General features: G+C 34.0%; 1 protein-coding gene across 24 annotated transcripts in view; it reads right to left on the reverse strand.

Annotated features, from left to right (window-relative positions):
* LOC120417793 (potassium channel subfamily T member 2) overlaps positions 1–8,994 on the reverse strand; it is a 367,487-nt gene extending 358,493 nt beyond the window's left edge. For 5 of the 24 annotated variants that reach the window (XM_052710607.1, XM_052710608.1, XM_052710603.1 and 2 more), the window contains exon 1: positions 8,432–8,987. The gene's annotated coding sequence lies outside the window, so the exon portion shown is untranslated. Of the gene's footprint in view, positions 1–8,431 lie in introns of all 24 variants that reach the window. The other 19 variants (XM_052710612.1, XM_052710610.1, XM_052710614.1 and 16 more) reach the window with 9 other exon arrangements.
* Between the last annotated feature and the right edge of the window lie 6,952 nt (positions 8,995–15,946).

Below are 15,946 nucleotides of genomic sequence, written 5' to 3' on the forward strand. Positions count from 1 at the left end.
CAATTTATTTTCAATTTATTTTCAATTTATTTTCAATTTATTTTCAATTTATTTTCAATTTATTTTCAATTTGTTTTCAATTTATTTTCAATTTATTTTCAATTTATTTTCAATTTATTTTCAATTTATTTTCAATTTATTTTCAATTTATTTTCAATTTATTTTCAATTTATTTTCAATTTATTTTCAATTTATTTTCAATTTATTTTCAATTTATTTTCAATTTATTTTCAATTTATTTTCAATTTATTTTCAATTTATTTTCAATTTATTTTCAATTTATTTTCAATTTATTTTCAATTTATTTTCAATTTATTTTCAATTTATTTTCAATTTATTTTCAATTTATTTTCAATTTATTTTCAATTTATTTTCAATTTATTTTCAATTTATTTTCAATTTATTTTCAATTTATTTTCAATTTATTTTCAATTTATTTTCAATTTATTTTCAATTTATTTTCAATTTATTTTCAATTTATTTTCAATTTATTTTCAATTTATTTTCAATTTATTTTCAATTTATTTTCAATTTGTTTTCAATTTATTTTCAATTTATTTTCAATTTATTTTCAATTTATTTTCAATTTATTTTCAATTTATTTTCAATTTATTTTCAATTTATTTTCAATTTATTTTCAATTTATTTTCAATTTATTTTCAATTTATTTTCAATTTATTTTCAATTTATTTTCAATTTATTTTCAATTTATTTTATATTTATTTTCAATTTATTTTCAATTTATTTTCAATTTATTTTCAATTTATTTTCAATTTATTTTCAATTTATTTTTAATTTATTTTCAATTTATTTTCAATTTATTTTCAATTTTTTTTCAATTTATTTTCAATTTATTTTCAATTTAGTTTCAATTTATTTTCAATTTATTTTCAATTTATTTTCAATTGATTTTCAATTTGTTTTCAATTTATTTTCAGTTTAGTTTCAATTTAATTTCAGTTTATTTTCAATTTATTTTCAATTTATTTTCAATTGATTTTCAATTTGTTTTCAATTTATTTTCAGTTTAGTTTCAATTTAATTTCAGTTTATTTTCAATTTATTTTAAATTGATTTTCTAAAAAATTATGAAAAAAAATCCAAAAATTCACCTAAATTGAAAAGGAATCTAGACAACTAGGCTGACAAAGAAATGCCCAATTATAAACTTGAGTCAGTCATGAAATTAAACCCCAACCTACGGTTTGCGGCGGAGCTAACGATTGCCAACTTGTGGCCGTTGCCTGTCACCGATAAGGCACGACAGACAAAGACGCTGATATTTTCAATTTGCTAGCGCTCAAAATGGATCTGAACGGAGTGCAATTTTGGCAGCTCGAAGAATGAAAATTCAACGAAATCTTTACAAAGTTGCAATTATTTGGAAATATTTGGTAATTTTGACACCTGTTTTAGTTGCAAAACTTATAATGAAAAATAAAACATCAACAAAATTGTTAATAACATGAAAGCAAAGCAAATCCAATCCAACATGAAAGCAAAGCACTTAAGCATAGAAAGTTTTAAATTATCTCAAATGAAGCTTAATGATAACTTCTCCCTTCCAAGAGCTCGTTGGAAAACCGATGTTCCTAGAAACACTTTCCAACTAACGATCGCAAAGTGGCAATCTCATTAAAAAGTTTCCCCCGACTTGACAAAAACCAAACACAATCTGGCGTGTGACGCAAAAACCAGTGCAATTAAAAACATTGGTTTAACCATGCGACACAATTTCCGGGCTGTTGTTTCATATGCAAATTACTTGCGATGCCATTACGAACTGTGGTGGGCGCAATCAGTGGTTCCAGCTGCTTGGAAATCCTGGTAGGCGGTGCTGCCCTCTACCCTTAAAAAACCGGCATGACTTCCGCTGGCCAGCCTGCTTTGCCCCCTAAGAAGTTGCTCATCAGACCGGATCTGGTGAAGTGGGTTGACCAAGTCTGGACTGATAAAAGACCTCGTCCTAAAAAAAATCACCAACCGCACTTCTTTTGCATTTTAATTAAGGCGGTCCTTTTTTTAAACCAAAATCCGTTTCGGTTTAAGTTCAACCCCAAAATTAATCATCTTGATGGACTCTCAACCCGGAATAAATTTGATAAATTTATCCAACGACCTTGGAAAAAAGTTTTTCTTCGACGGCAAAAAAAACTTCATCGCTTCATCAAAGCAAGCCGCGTAGGAGGCTTTGGGTGGGTTTCACCGAGCACAACCAATTAATAATACTTTGGTGACACCTGCTGACAGGTTAACAGGTGCTCGGTGAAGCCAAAGTGGTAATTGACACTAAATGGGTCCATCATTAGGGAAGGTTTCTAGGATAGAACCATTTGTGGGATGGGTGGAGATTTTCCAGGATTAGCAATGTCATCTCGTTTTCACTTTGATTTCTTATTTTCATGAAAGCTTTGAATTTCTACAATTCTGAAGAATGGCTTGACTCTATTAATTTTGATAGAATATTGAAATAATACATTTTTTAAACTCAGAGTATCAATTTTGACTTTTGTGTAATAAAATGGTCAGATTTAATCGATTCCATGAACGGTCCGAGTGTGGCAAACACGAGAAAGATCACAGGTGGTACACCGGAGATAATCGACATCACCTTCCTTGAAGCACTGGAGCTAACGACCCTAAATGATGGCACCATTTTATGTCCTGTCAATTTGACCGATTTTCTCAGAAGGTATGATTGCAGTAGGCTTTGGGAAATTAGATGGGATTGCTGGAACACTGAACAGTAATGCAATTTAGGATCTAATATCTCAAAGAAGACTTTACAAAAAGTACTAAGAATTGAAAAAAGTAATAGTTCAGCAATAAAATAAATCTCGAATTATGTCTTGAAAAGCAAAAACTTAATAGTAACAGCAACATTTGGAAAAGATCAGAAAAACCCCAACAAAAACATTCTCCTTAACGAAGAACCTTAAGTTGTCTGCCATCTTAAGGCGAAACGTTTAGATGACAGCATAAGGTGAAGAAGAAACGTGCAAAACGTGTACCTTTATGAAATTTCGTTTTTCTCACCTTTACACCCTCGCAAAAACAACATGAAACGAAAGTTGAGTTGTTTTGTGGAATGGTGGAATAAAAACAAAGTTTTTTTTCGTTATTTCTTGCCGGAAGGTTTTTATGGACTTTCTTCTTGGGTGTGGCTTTTTGTGCTTGAAGAAACTGTGCAGAAAATGACCAATTTTTCAACGTTAAAGTAACAATTCCGAGAATTGAGTTGAAGCTAATGAAATTTGATAGGTTACTTGAAGCGAGCTCGTTAAATAGCTACAAAATTATGCAAGACTTGCTAAACAGTCCAAGAATCTCCGTTTGCTTTCTTTTGAGCAAACATATCTTCGTGGAAAACAGCCTCAGAAGATTTTTTCTCATCCATGAAAATGAAGAAAAGCCTCGCGGAGGAAGGCACAAAGGAATCCCATTATACGCGCAAAAGATTAAACACGATTGAAGAAAAAAAGGAAAAGAAAGCTTTTCTTTAATTGCCTGTCAGCACTGCGCGGGAATGTCCCACGCAATTGTCATCGGCATTGTTCGCGAGGTTATTGTAAACATTGTGAGAATAATGGGACACGAAGGAAAACCCATCTGGTGGAGGAAGATTCATCTTTCAAATTGCTGTTGGTGAGACTTTTTGCGGAAAATTTTCATTTTAATCGAATCAAACTTGACATTTTGCGTCTGTTTGTCTGTGAAACAGTATTTTGCCAAAAGCTCATTAGAAATTGAATGAAAACATTACGACGCATTTCACCGATCAAAGTATGTTAGTCAGCTCAAGTTCCCTCAAGGCCTACTCGATTCAACCAACATGCACAAGAATACACGCTTACGGCGGACTACTTACTCTTCTGCGATGTAAAAGTACCCACCCAGTTGACAGCATGTTTTTACAGCGATGCCAATTTTAATCGAAATTTATGCGTTGTTTTCCTTGCTCGTTGTCCCATGAAATGTGTGAGATAATCGAGCAATCCGGAGGCAACTTGCAAGGCAAGCATTACGCCTTTTTTATATTTATTGTGGATTTTGGAACATAAATGGAATCACACGTGACCAGTTTTCTAGTCTTTCTGAACATTAACTGTTTGTTGTAATTTTGTATTTTTTTAAGTTTATAAATAATTAAGCTAATATAAAAAAAATATCAAAGTTTCCATTAGCAGAACCATTTGGGTTGGTATTAAAAGGCAAATTCTCGAAAGCTGCAAAATTACCGAAATCCACGATAATCGATGATTTTACCTAAAATATATAACCGACATATTGATTAAAGACAAGTTATGATTTTTGAGCCTCAAAAAATATGTTTTAGAGGGTATCAATTTTGAGCCAAATCGGTTAAGGTTTAGGGGGTCGCTATTGAAAGTTGAAATTTTTATGGGAATTTTTGAAAAAAATGTATGGATAATTCCAATTTTATTCGGAAGGTGGTGATAATTGAGTGAGAATATTGTCAAGAGTGAGATTCTCATGTGAAATGTAACACCCTTAAACTTTGTCGAAGAGTGCAAAGCGACTTGATTTGATCCTGAAAAGTTATTAACGGTTTAAAAAATGAAGTTTTTATATGAAAAGTTTTTTTTCACAATTTTAACCCCTCAACCTTTACCGATTTGGCTCAAATTTGGCACAGATGCTTAATTTTGCCGAAGGAATTTAGCCAGGGGGAGTCCCTAAAATCATTTTGTTGTTGTAACCCAAATGTGCAATCAAAAAGTTCTTTTGTAAGTTTAAATAATGTGAGCCGTTTCTCAGTTAAAAAAAATCTATGTTTTAAATAATTTGAATTTTTTTCAAAAATAAAAAAATCATATCTTAATCAAAGCGATCAGAAAAAATTTTGAAGGTAATCAAAAATAGCTCTATTTAAGAAAACAAAACATTTCCTATTTTTAAAACCATTTTGAAAAAAATATCGGAACTTTAATCTAAAGTCTAACATTTAAAAAGAGCTACAAAAACATAATTTACTTTTTTAAAAATGCTGATCTTAACTTTAAATTCAGATTTTTTTTTCAAAAATTTCAAAATATTCAAAAGTTTAACGAAGATTAATACTATTTTTGAATTGTGAAAAACATGATTTTTTGCATTTAGATTGATATGAAATGATTTTTCTAAAGTGCAAAAAAAATTAAGAGGCAAAATAAAGGGGTTCAAAATCAAATAAGCTTTAAAAAAATTAAAATGGGCTATTTGCTAAAAGTTTACAGCACTTGTTTTACCGGCTTGAATCAAAATCTGTATACATTACAATATTCAATCGGTAAAAATGCGTTTTTCAAAATTTGTAGTTATTTGATTTACAGTTTTATGGATTTTCAACTGGCCTGTTCTAATAAGTGTATAGATCTAAAAAATATTTGATACAACAGATTCACAGAGAAATTTTTTTACCATTTCTTTAAAGTGTCTAAATCCGTTTTGATTGTCAAAAGATATTCCATATTGTATGGGAACTTCGTTTGGCATTAAAACCATGCTCCTCTGGGACCATATTTGTCACTCAAAATCAGGCTAACTATGATTGTGTTCTAAATGGAATATCTTCTGAAAAACAAAACGGATTTGCAAACATTAAAACATTCGTTTAAATGTAAGATTTTTTTGTAAAATATGTTATAACACATATTTTTTAAGCCTTTTTTTATAGCTAGGTCAGTTAAAAATCACAAATCATTTTGAAAAAAGAAATGTTTTCTTATATATTTTTTTCGTTTACACAGATTTTTTCGGCTCCAGCCACGCCGTGAAATGATTTAAAATAAGAAACCGATGCACTTATTATGTTTTGTGTCTTCTAATCGATACAAATAAAAAATATAAAAATTTTGTCCTTCGCAATTCAACCCCAAAACTCCAACCATAACATACACCTTTTGTCAATGACACCGACATTTTTCGAAAATGGATACTTGATTAATACACAGAGTAACCCAGAGGGAGCACTGGCATTTAATTTATGGTTGCGTTACGCGGTACATCGTGGTACATCGCCCCTTCAGCAAAATTTTGCTTATACATAGAAGGCAAACTGACGTTCAAGGCGTTCAAGTTCCCAAAATCAACAAATATCGTTTTCTGGTTACCATGTTTACTTCGTACTGTTGCATGTAATGCTGCGCCAAGGAAAAGTGTCTGGATGTTCCGTATCGAGCAGATTACTACCCGCCGTGGAATCAAAGAATAAGTGCCGGGTGGCCAGCTCGGACAAGTGTAAGTGTAGCTTTTACATGACCTGGGCCCATTGTCGAGCTGATCCTGTCTGTGGATGGATCGACGAACGGACTGGGAAAGCGTGAACCTGGTGGCAAAAGCGGTGCTCAATTAATTAGAATGCTCAGCGACTGTTCTAATCCATTCGATGGTTCTCCGGTGTTGGCACTCGGCTTCAATAAGGAATTATTGAATCCATCAACGATAACACCACCCGAGACACCACCACTTCCAAAATCAGAAACCGAGCTGCGGCCGCCATTCAATGAAAGGACCATTTATCATTTTTATTTTTCCTGAAGATTCACATCTGGAAAAACCTTGGAACCGCTCCAAGAAAACAGATTGAGAAAAAATATATTTTTCAGTAATGATTCACAAAATATTAAATACTTTATTCGAAAAAAAAAACAAGCGCAAAATAGGTATTTATGTTTGAAGCAAACAATAAGTTTTTAAAACTTTTGTTATGATTCATCGGCCCAATCATTGCCCTCAGATCTAATACCACTGCACAAATTTGAAGGCAACGACTGATAAAAGCTGGACATGAATTATCTGGCTTTCGCAGATGTCACAGTACGAACGTGGCCAATCCGAACTTCGGGTTTCAACCCCAACAGCATACTTTTGCTTCACTGCCATTTTTGAGTCTACGGTTCTGGGGAACACTGTAGTCAAAGATCAAAATTTTCTTGTTCTGACTCAGTTGTCAAAACAGACAAATCTTTGCAAAAAACCTTAGTTTGCTTTGATGAACATTTTTCTTGAGCAGACCCGTAACGCTGAAAACATAACGCCTTGAGCCGCTATGATTCCAAAGGGTATAGAGTAACGGAGCCAACAATTTTAATGACTTTTCCTTGGAGTGTGCTCTCTGGATTACTCTGTGTTAATATATTTTCAATATTGTCATGATATTTTTGTTAATGGACATTCTCCAAATTTGTATGAAAACTTGTCCGCAGATAACTGAAATGCAAAATGGTTCATTTAAGGAGGTATTAGACTATGGCAAACAACCAAACTCGCACTTTTTGACAGTTTGCCTGCGTTTGTTTGTTTGCGAGTTTAGTAAACACCAAAAAGTGCGAGTTTGTTTGTTTGTCATAGTCTAATACCTCCTCTAGTCAGAAGAGTCTATGGAATATGTTTCTTATAAATAAAAGACCTTTTAAATGAAAGTCGAGATTTTACTTGCTAATGTAGCAATGAAATCGAAATTCTTGCAGCAAATGTTGTAAATAATTTTGAAGCTCTTTTGTCAAAAATCTTAAAGTTCAACTTACAAGTTTGTTTTTTTTCTAATTCAAACTAAATTGTACAAAGAACCATTGCTTCATTCATAAACACAACTCTCGCTAAAGTAACTTCCATAAAACCTCCCCCCCCCCCCCCCCCCGCCCGCAACCAAGTAACGCACGACTCCTTAAAGTGCCACTAAACAAGTCATTCCTGGATGATGTGCTACATCCTAGAGCTGAAGCACCCCCACTCGACTTTGTCCTCCTCGCAGAAAAGTATCGACAAAACAAACAAAGTCTCAGCAAGCCAGCATGCCATCAGGGAGGCCCTTGACACTGCGGACGAGACGACGAGAGATGTCACCTGGGCCGTAAAAAGAAACGGAAATGGTGTATTTACACACCCAGTTTCCGTTTCTTTCTTTTTTTTTGCCTTCCCTTTCGCAGGATTCAAATCATGAAAAATTTCGTGAAAAGGATCCAGGCGCAATGGGACTCGGAGTAGATTCTCATTTGCCAACTCAATCGGTTCGGTAAACAGGACAGATTTTTCGGAATTTTTCCGCACCGTTTTCTTTTGTCCCGTTCACAGATAGATTGAGAGATTGGGGTGAAAATTGAATCGTATTACAGCCTACTAGGACCAGAAGGTCATAACAAGGTACACTAAAACCCCCGTTTACGCGCAGGCGTTACGCTTTTTGTTTGGTTGATTTCTCGAAAACAGTGTGATGCTTTTACATTCTTTTGAAAGCAATTTGTAGATCTGCACAAGACGTATAAATCGCTTCAAAAAGTTTGCAAAAATATTGCGTCGTTCCAGAGAAATTGACGAAATACAAAGCGTAACGCCTGAGCGTAAACCGGGGTTTTAGTGTAAACGTCGCCGTACGGTTGGATGTGTTGTATGAAGTTCCACGCCTGCCTGGATAATAAGATTGCCTTACGGATTCTCATGACGTGCTAGCTTTTTCCTTCCAGTAGGTCAATTAATCCACATTAGTTCCATCATGTTGCTCCGAGGAGCAAAAAACCAAATCGAACATCTGTCACCCCGACACTGTAGGGAACGCGTCGCATGATGTCGCAGATGTCATCATCGTCTCGTCTGGCAGTCGTTCCGGAAGTATCACCCCAACATCACTCTCAATTATCCACTTTAGCACTGTGCCCAATGATTCCGATACAGCTCGTTTCTTCCGGAAGTTGCCACAACGCCCCTCCAACGCCCTCTTTATCCCTGAGGGCCGCCGACATAATCCAGTCCACGGTATTTATGAGGCTCAACTCTCCCGCAACGAAGCTGTTGCAATCTATTCCGGAACTGCAGCCTGGTCACCTTCACCACCTCCGCCGGGGACCAAACCCCCACTATACCGACGCCCTTCTCGACCCCGACAAATTTTCTTTCCCCAACTCTCAAAAAATCGGAAAAACTTTCCCACGGAACGAAACTTTCCACCAAACACACACGCACACCCACGGACAGGCAGATTCGAGAGGTCTTCCGACGCGACGCACCGCTTCCTTTGCGAACCCGCAACTGACTAACTGCCGCACGGTGCGGTTCTAGGCCGGAGTGTCCGCCACGAGGACCATCTTCAGCTATCTGATCTGAGTTCCCTGCTAATCACATGGGCAATGGAATAAGGGGAATTTGAGGCTGTGAAACACGGGAACTCACGGCAAGGACGTTCGATGACCGAGTGGTGTTCACGCCGTGAGTGACCTTGAACTTTGGCAGGGAGCGGAGCGAGGAGATGTGTGCGAAAATGAAGCCGACCGGTGGAGATGCCCTTAATGGTAAACTTTTTGAGTTAATATTTATATACGGGTACACAATGTTTACCAACGTAGATCTTTTGTAAACAAAAAAACATCTGATTCATACTTAATGTTTCCAATCAGCTATATGAGCAGGATGCAAAGTTTGGTTGCAAACTATCTACAAAGTAAAAAAAAAAGTTGAATTTGGGAAGGTAGAAATTTCAACTAAAATAAGGTGTAAAAATGTGAAGTTCAAAAGAAACCGATCAACTTTCACTAAATCTGTCACCATGTACTGTACTGATGTACTTTTACCACGTCCAAGATATTACCATTATTTATTTATTGTGTACCAAACAATTCGCAGGGATTTCGGTAAATAATGATTTTTTGTATTTTTTTTTTCTATTTGCCTCGAACTTTGGAAGCACGTTTGGTATGCCCAAAGAAGCCAGTATTCTTCATTTATTTCTTCATGTTCTATTCATTCTTCTATTCTTCTATTCAAATTTGAGGGTTGGTCATACAAATGTGCTATGTAAATGTACAAAAATCTGTATTTAGAGGGACATTTTCTGATCGATTTGGTGTCTTGGCTAAGTTGTAAGAAAAGGTAAAGAGAATCCATTGAAAAAAATTTGAACTGAAAAATAATAGAGACATTTTGTTGGTCGGTGTAATTTACCCGTTTGATTATTTCTCTTTTGATCACTACATATTAAATTGAGTCCGAAAATTGAATTTTAAACCCTGGTATTATCATACACACCGAAGAAACATCATTTTCTTAACACAATGATACATTGAACGACCAAAGCGAGCTTAAAATAGATTATTAAATATATTTTGAAACATCTTCTTTGTGACCTTTCTGGACAGAAAGTATTTTCTGTGAAGGCTCGGTTCTAGGAGACCATGGTTAATCCACAACCAAATGTTGACTAGTCGTTTTTTAATTTTTTCCTTGAATCCAGAAAAAATCCAGACTTTTTTTTATTTGGTCCTATAAACAAATGTAAACATTGAGTGTACATTTTTTTTTGTAAAAACAATGATTAAAAAAAATATAGAAATCGCAGTAAAAATACTTTTTTTTATCTAAATCAACAGAAAAATTTCAGAAAAAATATTTTTTGCAAGAGATTCTAGATTTTTCAGGAAGTTCTTTAGAAAACCTATCCAACGATATTTTGAATGATGGATTTGGCCAGGATTTGTATACAGATAAATGAGATCCGGCTTTTAATAAGTACATAAATATCACATAACTGGTCAAAACTTAAAACAGTGTTGATATTTCTTCAACTTTTATTCTCTCCACAATCGAAAGTAATATGAATAATTTTCTTCTTAAAGGATGCTTGCAATCTCCACTAAAACCAGAAATGGATAAAATTTATGTATTTTTAATTGGCTCAAACAAACTAGAGAAGCCATTTGATGTGACTGGTTTACCCATACAAGACTCCATATAATTTTGGCAATTATCCAGACAAAAATGGTAAGTAAATATTTGAAAATTTGTATCTTGTAAAATAATTTTTTTATCGGTTTGGTGTCTTGGGCAAAGTTATAGATATTGATGAGGATGGAAATGGTACACGGAAAAAAATAATTTCCTTTTTATACAAATACTCTTCTTCTTAGAAGCATAGAGCATTGAAAAGTACGTTCAATGATTTTGCCATCGAGTTATTATTTTGTAGAAAAAATAATGGATATTTTTCAAAATACCAATTTTACTCGAAACTTTTTTTTTATTTTGAATATTTTGAGTTTGACGTATTTTTAATGAAATAATTGAAAATATCTAGCAATAATTTGAACATGTATGCAATATCAATATTTTTCATTTATTCAAAAAGAACTTTCAAAATTTGGAAAAAATCGCAATGATCCTGTGCAGTCCAGACTCGATTATCTGAAGGCCTCTGAAAAATTTCACTTCAGATAATCGAATCACGAAAAAACATTTTGTCGTTGTCTTGTTTTTGATTGTTGAGCTTCAATATGACCCCAAACGTGCTCGAAAGTAGTTTGTTATTTTTCAAACCCAAGATGGCGGCCAAAATGGCGAGGTTGAAACACCGAAAAAAATATTTGGTATGCTAAAAGGCAATCAACAACTCAAATTTGACTAAAATGGAGTCACAGAACTCGAATTTATTTATTCACAAGATTCTCTGTATTTAATCTTAACTTTAAAAAAATGTAATTACAAAAGCCGACTCGGTCCTTACCGGATCACAGTACCGAAAAGGATCTATTAAACATATTTTTTATGATAAAAATGGAATCTATTGTTTAAAATAAGAAATAAAAAAAAAACGAAAAAATGATTTTTTTTTGTTCATGTTTTGATTATCCGAAGTCCCAGAGGCTTCGGATAATCCAGTCTGGCTGTAGTTGACAATATCAAACATTTACTGTAAAAAAACTTTTGTCAATTCCATTTTTTCGAAAATGTAAGCAATGTGAAAAAATGAAACAGAAAAATATCTATACGCTGTTTGTAAATCCTTTAATTCATAAAAGAAATATCGTGAAAATTTCATTTCAATAACATTCTCCCCTTGAAGCATCTCACTCTAAAATAGATAAAAATAGTGGAAGGAATATAAAATAGTAAGTTTAGTGCTCAAGGCTTATTGGGTTTAATTGAATTGCAATTCAAAATTCTTGAAACAAAATTCTCTTACAATTAGGAAATATTTTTTCCAAAAGTTTGCTTTAGATTCCCCCCTCCCCTCGTGGTCAATTGTTGTTGTTGTTGTTGTTGATTTTATTAGGGGAACTTTAACCCTGTGGGTCATTCGCTCCCGTTGGTAAAATTCGTGGTCAATTGTCCATACAAAAAAAAACTTTTTTGTGTGGATCGTGGACAATCGCCATACCCCCCCCCCCCCCCCCCCCCATAAAGTGTCCACGTGGTTTATTGATGGTCCCCTAGATTTAATTCCAGTTTGGCAACACTGTTTGCCTTGGTTCAGTAATGTGTTCAAATCAGTAATATCACAGACAAGCAGAAGTAAATTAATGGATATTTTTATGAAAAACCCGTCAAACACTACTCACTTGAGCTCTATAGTTGTCAAACGCGGTGAGTTCAATTTGACAGTGATGAGTTTCGAAATATTCGAATTGACCTTACCACTGCTGAATAATGGATGTTAGGAGAGATTTACGTCTGTTTGTCTGTGATAATATCAAGTGCGTAGAAATTCAATTTAGTTTGAGTAAATCTGTTGCGCAAATCATCATTTCATACAAAGCATATGGTCGAATTCTCACTAGATACATCCATTGCCGGTTGCTTCAGCTCTGGTGGTAGTCTCAACATGAAGGTCACTTTGTTCGGTCCGATTTTGCTAGCTTTGTCAGCTTACGGTCAGCTGGCATTTCTCGAAGATATGGCCGCCGTTTGCACTGTAACGATGGATCTAAAACTTTGTGAATTTCTACCTATTACCAGCAATGGTTGCGTGAATGGAAATACGATTCCAGCAAACTTGACCCGTTTTTACTATGCTAAAGATTTAGAAACAACCTCACCCGATAGATACAACACTTTGAAGTACATCGTAGCTCGCAAATTTCAGTACCAAGTGACCTACAATAAAATTGACCGAACTATTGAACTTCAGTTAAGGGCGGATCAGTGCTGCAAGCACAAAAAAGCCTCCATCAATATCAAATACCTTCGGCAACGGCCCACGGACTCATGTCCAACAATATCCTACGGTAAACCTGACCAACCTTTGGGATGCATCCCGTTGATGTTGGGGCTTTTCAACGTGATGTTTGTGAACAACTTGATCCTGATCCGTGGCCAAAGTTTTACACTTTTGCTGAACAGCAACCAATTTTCAGACCGGATCAACGCGGATCAGTTGGATTGGTTTGAGCGATTGATCGAGTTCGGAATGTGGACCGGTGTGGACATTCTGCAAGAATCTCCACCGGAGTCGTGCAACTGCTCAACGCTTAAGGGATTTAAGGAGTGGTACAAAAACTGCAAGTGGGCGAATCTTGTTGAATCGAACCAATCCCTGCCGCTGTACAATATGACCAAAGAATCAAAAGTAGCTCAAGAGATGGGTCTATCAACTATGGAACAGTGGATTATTTTGGGCGTTGTGTGTGGACTACTGATGCTGGTTGGAGTTATGATTGAGTCTGGAAGCAGTGCTCATGAGGCCACCTAAGGATTTTTGAGTAATAGTCATATGTCTTGTTATTTTAACCTCATATTTTATCAGAATTTGATTTTTTTGCAATTTTCTGATATTGTAAAAATTCAAGCATCCCTTAAATTCACCTCTCAAACAAGTTCTCCTCAAAAAGCATCCCACTCCCAAATGCTCTGTTGCATATCCCGTTCCGTCAGCGGTTTCAACCTCCCGAGCCCAGAATGAGTTCCGAGTTCCTCGGCAGTCACGTGCTTCGAAAAAGTGGGGAAAATTCTCTTACAATTTGTGTACAATGTTGAACTCTCTCTCTCGCTCTCTTGTAACAAGACGCAAATTTTCCGCAAACATCCCACCACCGCTGAGCCGTTTGTTTATACCGCAAGCCCCACCTGGGAAACCCCGGGGAAAATCAAAGATTCCATGGGGGGGAGATGACCAGAGCGCTAATAAATTACTTCTCGTGTGCAATTTCCGTCCGGGATGACAGACAGACCATGCTCTTTTTTCTCTCTCTCTCTCTCGTTATTGTCAGCGCGTTTTTTGATTGATGACAAATTACTGTGATTTTTTGGGGGAAAAAGTGACACACTCGCGTAATGATCAATTGTTGTCGGTTGAGAGTGTAATTGTGGAAGCAAATTGGGTGCAGACGCAGCGTCACGTGGTTATGTAACGTGTCTGGGATGCGAGGAGACTGTGTTGAACTTGTTGTTGTTGAAGAGTGTTTTCTACTACATTTACACTCACCACACCACCAGTAATGGATTCCGCTTTTTGTTTGCAGATTTCAATCTTGATAAAGGCAGAAAAAAAGTTTTTTTCTAGTATTTTTTGAGGAATTTATTTTGAATAAGCCATGAAAAATATAAAATCATTTAATTTTCAAATTAAATTGTAACATCAAAAACTATAATCTGCAGTTAGAAATTTGATTTGTCGATTGACATTTTTTCGTTAATTTTGAAAGTATGAACAAACAATATCAAGCAAATTTTGAAAATAAAAAACAGCAGGCGGTGTAAATATTTATTTTAACTCTGACAAAAACACAACATTAATGCTCACCTTTTAAACATAAAGACACTCACTTTGCATTCATTGCAATGAAGCAAAGCTCAAACTGTTGCGGGTTCATGTGCCAGAGATTCACTCTGCCATAAAAGCTTTCCATCGTGAGTGTCAAAGCGAAAGCTTTTTTTCCTTTCGCGGCACAATTTCAGGATAAAGAGAGAATTTTCAAAGCTACAAGCGCCTCCAAGTGTTTACTAGCAGAAGCAATTCGTTTAAAAAGGTATTTGAAAATGGAAAATAAAATCAAAATTTTTTCATTGAAAATTGTCATGAATTACTTTTGATGATTTGAAAACAGGTTTTTTTTTCAATTTATTTGTTTCAAAATGTTTAAAAAAGTTTATTTCATTTTCTAAATTCACTTTCCAAATCGTCCCGAAAAATCAGAGTTCAAAACATATTTTTCTAATAAAAAACTACGAAATTTTAATGAAAAAAGAAGTTCAATCAACTAAAACCAATTAAAAAGAAAATTATTTTGACAAAATTATCGCAAGTCTCCAGAGAAATAAAATCATCTTTTCAATTTAAAATTTCAAGCTTCATAAATCATAAATCATAAATCATAAATCATAAATCATAAATCATAAATCATAAATCATAATCATAAATCATAAGTCATAAATCATAAATCATAAATCATAAATCATAAATCATAAATCATAAATCATAAATCATAAATCATAAATCATAAATCATAAATCATAAATCATAAATCATAAATCATAAATCATAAATCATAAATCATAAATCATAAATCATAAATCATAAATCATAAATCATAAATCATAAATCATAAATCATAAATCATAAATCATAAATCATAAATCATAAATCATAAATCATAAATCATAAATCATAAATCATAAATCATAAATCATAAATCATAAATCATAAATCATAAATCATAAATCATAAATCATAAATCATAAATCATAAATCATAAATCATAAATCATAAATCATAAATCATAAATCATAAATCATAAATCATAAATCATAAATCATAAATCATAAATCATAAATCATAAATCATAAATCATAAATCATAAATCATAAATCATAAATCATAAATCATAAATCATAAATCATAAATCATAAATCATAAATCATAAATCATAAATCATAAATCATAAAAAAAAACAAAATAAGACATTTACAATTTTTGACCTTCGTTTTTGATCCCACTTGCCCGGGAGTTGCTGTAAATTTGATAATCAAACACATAATCCAAATAAATTGTAGTACCATGAGAATCCAAAAACATACCCAAACACTCATAATTAAGATAAAATTCAACAGACGACGATCCCAACGATTTCGACGCCACGACAAGCCATGAATAATTTACTTTCAATAATTGTACCATCCAAAGTCGTCCTGATTGCTCGGAAAAAAGTCTGGCCGCGGCGCGTCCCCAATAGTTTAGGTAATT

Source organism: Culex pipiens, chromosome 3 (assembly GCF_016801865.2).
Source record: "Culex pipiens pallens isolate TS chromosome 3, TS_CPP_V2, whole genome shotgun sequence".
NCBI classification, from domain to species: Eukaryota; Metazoa; Arthropoda; class Insecta; order Diptera; family Culicidae; genus Culex; species Culex pipiens.